Here is a 7,758-nt window from a genome sequence, read left to right on the forward strand (position 1 = left end):
AACACACACACACTGTGAACACACACCCAGAGCAGTGGGCAGCCATCTATGCTGCGGCGCCCGGGGAGCAGTTGGGGTTCGGTGCCTTGCTCAAGGGCACCTCAGTCGTGGTATTGAAGGTGGGAGAGAGCGCTGTACATTCACTCCCCCCACCTACAATCCCTGCCGGTACGAGACTCGAACCCACAACCTTTGGGTTATGAGTCCAACTCTCTAACCATTAGGCCACAACTTCCCCACCGTGGGTGGGGACAGGCATACTATGACTATGACTATGACTATGACTATGACTATGACTATGACTATGACTATGACTATGAAAACTAGAGCAGGCTCCGTAAAGTAGCTATCACAGTGATAAACGCTAAACAATACTCAGCGTTGAATGGTGGTGTGAGACTGATTTATATAGTGTGTGTTATTGGTAGCAGCTGTGTGTTATTGGTTTCAGGTGAGCTTGTGATTAGTGCAATGGAGCATGGGAAATGTAGTCCGGGATGACATGCAACAGTTTGTGTAATGTGAGAGTCAATGCAACCAAAGGGTGACCTCTGGTGGCGATCGAACGGAAGTCCATGGACAGGATTCGTGACAATACTAAAACATTCTAATATAGTACATTTCATACAGGTTCATATAAATGAACATTATTAAACTTCACGCTGCATTGTGTTAATTTATTAAAATGCTGTGGTAAACATACCTATTCAATCAAGCATTTTTATTTTTTTGCATTTTTATTGTATTTTACGTTTTTCTGTGAAAGATGTTGAATCTACTGTTCAAATAATAGTTTCACTGATCAATAAAAGAAGTTACGTTTTCCATCCACTTTAGAGAAAATACACAAATATCGAGACACATCGTCATTATCAAGGTATCAAAATCCTTGAAATATAATCAATCCGGTATCATGCATGTGTACACTGCACGCAAATATTATTCTGATTTCAAAAATGGATGAGAATGGAGCCATGGGGTGTCAGCATGAAATCACTGCTGACCTTATATTTACTTTTTAAATGCACATTGCTGGTTTTATTGTGCATTATTCATCTGTGCATGTTCTTTCAAAGAAAATAAACGTCTGTCTTCATAAACCTTTATTAAAATGTAATAACTTGCTCCAATTCTGCTTTTCAGCTGTTTTTACAAATCCCTCTTACTTTTCAACGCATCTCCCCCAACAACGTGGCTCCATTTTGGTATGTAACGCCCACTTTTTTATAATCAAATAAATTCCTGACAAATTAAATATCTTTTAATTATCTTTTTTTTATTGAATATATGGAACAATATTCAAAGTGAAAAAAGGGTTTAATTCATAACTTAGTCACATTACAGAGGTAAAATGGGTTGTGAACGACATGTTATGGATGTAAATTGGCAAGAACACCATAGCTATAAAATAAAATAATGCCAGATTCATTAAAGCAAGAAGAAATACAGCACCAAACTCATATTTTTGACAGTTATGGAAGATTTATAAGAAGTATCTGGGAGTGTGAAATTGCAGTCAGTGTGCCTTAAGCTTTACTACCAAACAAGATCTCACATCGACAGCTGACAAATGCCCAAGGCTGTGAGTTCTAGTGCACTGGACACTCTTTGCCACAGTAGTATCTTAGGCTGACAACAAAAAAATCCAACACTAATACATTGCAAAGTCAACAGAAACCATGCTTAGCACCAGAGATCGGAAGAAATTAGCAATAAAAAACAAACACTCAAGATTAAGGCAATGAGATCACAGAATGAAACCTTGTCCTTTTAGTGAAGTCACAAAAATACAGTACCAACATCAATACAGGGTTAAATGAGGGCCAAAATAAATTAGGTTTCCTATTAAGTCAGATTACTTAAAAAGCATATGACCTGAAAGCACAAACACTCTGATAACACTGTTATCACTACCTGTATATGAATTTAAATGCTAAAATATTTAGCAGTAACATATCTAAATAATGATACTTCCATTTGCAAGCACTTTGTTATGCTCTAATGAAAAAAAACAGACACATTTCAGATGCTTTCTTCGAATTTAAATGTACAAATACTTAATAATCTGCAGTACTTGACATCTCATTTAATGACTCATCTGCTGATTTATGTAAATGTCACCACATCAGTAAATATGCTTCATCAGATTTCTGTTACTGATATATTGAGTTAAATCTTTAAAATACTTTTAACTGTTTTTATTTAAAAATAAGATTTTAAAAAAGGAAGAGTGCTGAAATAGTTCATTCTTTTTACACCCTCTAGTCCTGCAAAAGTGCCTTACTGATTCTACTCTGCTCAAATTGCAGCTCATTGCTTCATAAAGGCCTTTGCTATGGTCCTGTATTACAGCCTAAGCTAAATTACAGCCTGAGCCTTGAACAATAATGGCATCAACAACATAACACCACCACCATTACATCACCATTATGGCAACAACAATACAAATTCTTGTGCCTCTCCAACTATTTAGCACGGTGCCAGTGATGAGCTGGATTAGCCAATGACTCGACAGAGGCCACACTTGTTTCTGGCTGATGTGTGCCAGCCAGACTGTGTAAACCAACAGAGACCAAATACATGTCATTTTTAGAATTGAACTAATGAAGAATCTAATTTTCCTGTGTACAATGAAACTGTAACATTAAGAACTGAGAACTTCCAAGCAGGGGTGTGCGTGAGAAAAACTGGCTAGTGGATATCACGATTTTTGATCGAGGACGATTAAAATTTCTCCACTATCTGCTTTTGAAGAAATATAGCGCACATTCTAGTTGCAGTTCCCTATCTGTCGGTCACTACGAGTTATGTCGAATGACATATGGGGTCTCACTTGGGAGGCCAATCCTCTCTGAGTTTAAGAGAAAACGCCAATGAAAATTGGCTAGTGAATTTTGCATACCTGAGCCACTCCCCGTGCATACGGGTATAAATAGGCGACAGGTGCATCCGCTCTTCAGATTTTTGCTTCGGAGCCGAGTGGTTGTATGAAAAGCTGTTATACTCCACAAAGCCATTCATCTGCTGTGTGTCGGGAAGCTGTTCTGGTTGGCGGTATGGCACGAACAGCGGTGTCCCTTTCAGCGATTCCCCTGGGCGCTTCAACTAAAAGAGCAGATTTCCTAAAAGAGCAAATCACGGACGATTCGCGTCTTTTTAAAGACGCCGTTTCATCCGTGTCCTTCTGGATGCGGTTGTTTCCTGTCCTATGACAATGGCCACGAGCGTTGTCTCCTGTTTCTGGGCATTCAGCATGCTGAAGACGCATTCGTGGATGGTTCATGCCCGCACTGCGAGTGCGTGACCATGGCAACGCTGCGATCGCGTCTCTCCATTCTTAAAGGGAAAGGAACAGACCCCTCTATCACTACCCGTCTCGGTTTCTCTGCCACGAGCAGAGGACCGCAGGCTAGTGCTCTGGGAGATTTGAGGGTGACAGTGAGAGCTTCTCCGCCGGGCCACGCCCCACGGGCCTCTCACCCCTTCCGCAGCACTTGTCCTGTGCGGCTGCTGGGTGATTCTGCTGGGCTGTTTTATGGTGGTCCCAGCATGCCATTCGGTGTGCCGCCGGGGGATCAGATGTCAATTGCAGCATCGGGTGATGGGCTTTTGACCTCTGAGTATGAAGATTCGGCGGGGCTGCCCCCCCCGGGGGTTGTCGCCACTGCCGAATCGGACCCAGAGTTGATGGCCATGCTTGCCTGGGCAGCTGTGAGCATCAGGTTGGAGGTGAATACACCGCCAAGCCCTGAGTGCTCGTGGCTGGATGATTGGTTTTTCAGTACGGGTTGTTTTTCACAACCATGTTCTGCTCTAGTTTCTTTTCTTCCCGGAGGTGCATCGACATTCCCCAGGTGGAGAGAGCGATTGTGGTGCACCTGTGCCCACAAAACGCCGCCACTTGGAGGAATTGTCCGCGTCTCCCGTCCAAAGCCTATAAGCTGTCGGCGGCTTTCGCTGTGAAAGCTTACAGTGCTGCGGGCCAAGCTGCCTCTGCCCTGCATGCCATGGCAATCCTGCAATCTCACCAAGCCAAGGCCTTAATAAATGCACGAGGGTAGTACTGGCCCGAGGTTGATGCAGTACTACCCTCTGGGCGACGGAAGTCACGACGCGTTCCCTCGGGAAGGCGATGCCCACTCTGGTGGTCCAGGAGTGCCATCTCTGAGATGAGAGAACTCAGACTCTCTGAGATGAGAGAAGTTGACAAAGTGCGCTTTCTTGACGCTCCCATCTCCCAGGCTGGCCTGCCTGTGCGGCGACGCTGTCAAGGGCTGTGCCCAGCGGTTCTCAGCATTACAACAAGCAGACTGAGGCCATACAGCACATCTTGCCTCGAGGTGATCCTCCAGCTGTCACCGTTCCGTCGTGGGCCGTGTCTCAGCCTGCTCGTCGCCGTGGGCGCCCTCCTGCGTCCTCCACACCGGCTCTGCCCCGCGCTGAGACATCGTTGAGGCCAGTGCGTCGAGCCCCACGCAGGAGAGCGGCGCCCCCGTGTCTCATCCAGAATGTTGCCTTCTCTTGGTGCACGGCGCCTCTCTGGCAGACATCTGTCGAGCTGCGGGCTGGGCGACACCTAACACCTTAGCAAGGTTTTACAACCTTCGTGTAGAGCTGGTTTTGTTCCCATGTGTTGGGTAACAGGTAATTGGTGGGAAGATCTGGCTTGGTGTCACGCTTGCTACGCCATTCCCCCTCACACGGGGATGCAAGCACCTTTGTTCTCCCAGTAGAGTTCCCCAGTTGGCGAACCCTGGTCGAGCATCCTCCAGCACCCCCGGTAGTCAGACTTGACGGAGCAGGCCCAGTACTGGTGTTAGCATGTCCCGAGTCCCGGCCAGCCCCGGTCCTTGGCTAGGTGTCCATATGGCTTGATTCCCTACGGATAATCCCATATGTGTATTCTTCCATGGTAATGTTTCCCTCTCGGTAAACCCGTGTCTTCCCTTGACAAACCCGCTCTGTCAGTCTCTTCTGGCAGTTGTTTCATCCCTACTCTAAGGTAGAACCTGCCTCAGAGACCCATTTCATATGCAGTACTGCCCCCTGGGTCAGTCCATATTAGTATCTCCACATGTCACCTACCTATGGGTAGGATGTGGTCTCCGTAGCGACCTTTTCCCTTAAGGCTCGCTTCCCCATCGGTGTTCAGGGTGTGGTGTTTTCCATGGACCCCATATGTCGTTCGACATAACTCGTAGTGACCGACAGATGGGGAACATCTCGGTTACGTACGTAACCCTCGTTCCCTGATGGAGGGAACGGAGACGTTATGTCCCCATGCCACAACCTTGAACCATTCGCTGTTGCCGGGACACATTCTCGGCACCTCAGCGTAAAACCTGAAGAGTGGATGCACATGTCGCCTATTTATACCCGTATGCTCAGGTCTGCAAAATCCACTAGCCAATTTTCATTGGTGTTTTCTCTTAAACTCAGACATATGTCGTTCGACATAGCTCGTAGTGACCGACAGATGGGGAACATCTCGGTTACGTACGTACCCCTCGTTCCCTGATGGAGGGAACGGAGACGTTATGTCCCCATGCCACAACCTTGAACCATTCGCTGTTGCCGGGACACATTCTCGGCACCTCAGCGTAAAACCTGAAGAGTGGATGCACATGTCGCCTATTTATACCCGTATGCTCAGGTCTGCAAAATCCACTAGCCAATTTTCATTGGTGTTTTCTCTTAAACTCAGAGATGATTGGCCTCCCAAGTGAGACCCCATATGTCATTTGACATAATGTCTCCATTCCCTCCATCAGGGAACGAGGGTTACGTACGTAACCGAGACGTTCTGGCGCCTCCATCTCAATATACTGTACAACGCAACATAATTTACATTCACATCAAACATTAACTCAGCGGTAGAGTTACACTCACGGGACACTGCACTTATTCACAATCACAACCCACTGAAGCCTTGCCAGTTAAACATTTCATTTGTGTGCTGTTCTTCTGACGCACTTTTTTCTGAGTGCGTACACCTGAAGCGCGCGCACTAAAAAGCCTGTCAAAAGGTGCCTGATTAGTGGACTCTTATCTTTCGCGTCTGATTGTGCTAATACTGTCAAAAACACACAAGGTTTACATATAAACACAGTCAAAAGTGAAAGTAAACAGCTGAGAGAAAAACGGAAGCGTGCAGGTCTTAAAGCAACTCTTTTCCTGAGCGGGCATGGCCATTTGTAAATTTAATGTGTCTGGCTTCCGGTCTCATCCGCGTCCAGCTATTTTTAGCTGTACAAAAAACAACTTGTTTTGCTGCTTGATATTGCAAACTGGTGTGTCTTACCATATTATTTTAATGTATTATCTTGATTATGAACACACTGGTTTGTAGTGCAAACAGTTTTACCATTTACTGCACTTTGTCATTCTTCTCGTTATTTCCCTACAGTGGATAATGAACCGGAAGTCTTACACATTTACAGAAAACGGCTTACTTCCGCGTTGAAAAATAAGGTGGATACCAGGCACGTTTCAGAAGCAGCTCCCCACGCAGCATCGCAGCATCGCTGTGCCTAGTCTATTTTTGATGGACGCTAAGTCCAAGCTGCACAGTTCCAATACAAAATAAATATGCTGTGATGCTGTGCACACAGCTACAAATATTTTATCCTTGTTGTTCATACTTTTAAGTTTATTAACTTCTGCAGCACACCAAAGCATAAAAACAATTAAACTGGACAAACCATTTAAAAAACTTAACCATGCTAGAACATCAAGGACAATCAAGGTGGGAAAAAACACGAAAAATCAGGAAAAACAACGTCGAAAAGTAAATCTCGTGGTCTCGCGTAAACAGTTGCTTCGCTTTTGAAATGCTCCTGTGAGTTGTATGGAAGCCTGTTTCTGCCACTGAATAAAAAAATAAAAAAGTTTTGACTTCTTTTCTTGCAATTGCGTGTTTACATCTTGCAATTTTTTTTCTCAGAATTGTGAGATATAAACTCGCAATTGCGAGTTATAAAGTCAAAATTTTGAGATAAAAAGTCACAATTGCATTTTTTTGTTTTTTTTAATTCAGTGGCGGAAACGGGCTTCCATACAACTATAAAATAGAGTTAAAAGCAGAACGACAGAACAATCGATAGAATGAATGCTAAAACAGTATCCCAGATAGCACAGGCACGTCTGCAAGATGTCTGTTAGAGATCGCTTCATCTAGAAAGCATCTGCTGTGTACAAACATCTGATGGACGTCTTTCAGATGTCAGTTTTACATTCATCCTAAATCATAAACATCTTAAAGACATTTTCTAAACATCTATTTGACATCTGATAGGAAACGTCCTACAGACGTATTGCAGATGAGCAAAAATGCAGACGTCAAATAGACGTCTCTGTGATGTTCGTGTGCTATCAGGGATATAGATAAAAGATAGAGTGAACCATATAGGCTAACGAATGATGGAATGAACAACTGAATGAGATAAATAGAGCAAACAATAGAACAATGGATCAAATGAAGGAACGAGCAATAGAGAATGATAGATAGACCACGCAAAACAAGATAGAACAAACAACAGATTGACAGATAGAACAATCAAACGACAGATCACAGAGTAACAGAAAGATAGATATATCGCTCAAGAATTCGACTAATCTGAGTAATTGGTGTAAAATGAGAAGTCGCGTGTGTAAATAAATAAAGGCAGAATGACAAAAGTATAGAACAACCGAATGACAGAACATTATATAGAATGATTGATAGAACGATAGATAGACAGATAGATAGATAGATAGATA

This window comes from Sinocyclocheilus grahami, unplaced genomic scaffold (genome assembly GCF_001515645.1).
Source record: "Sinocyclocheilus grahami isolate Dianchi unplaced genomic scaffold, SAMN03320097.WGS_v1.1 scaffold266.1, whole genome shotgun sequence".
In the NCBI taxonomy this organism is placed as follows: Eukaryota; Metazoa; Chordata; class Actinopteri; order Cypriniformes; family Cyprinidae; genus Sinocyclocheilus; species Sinocyclocheilus grahami.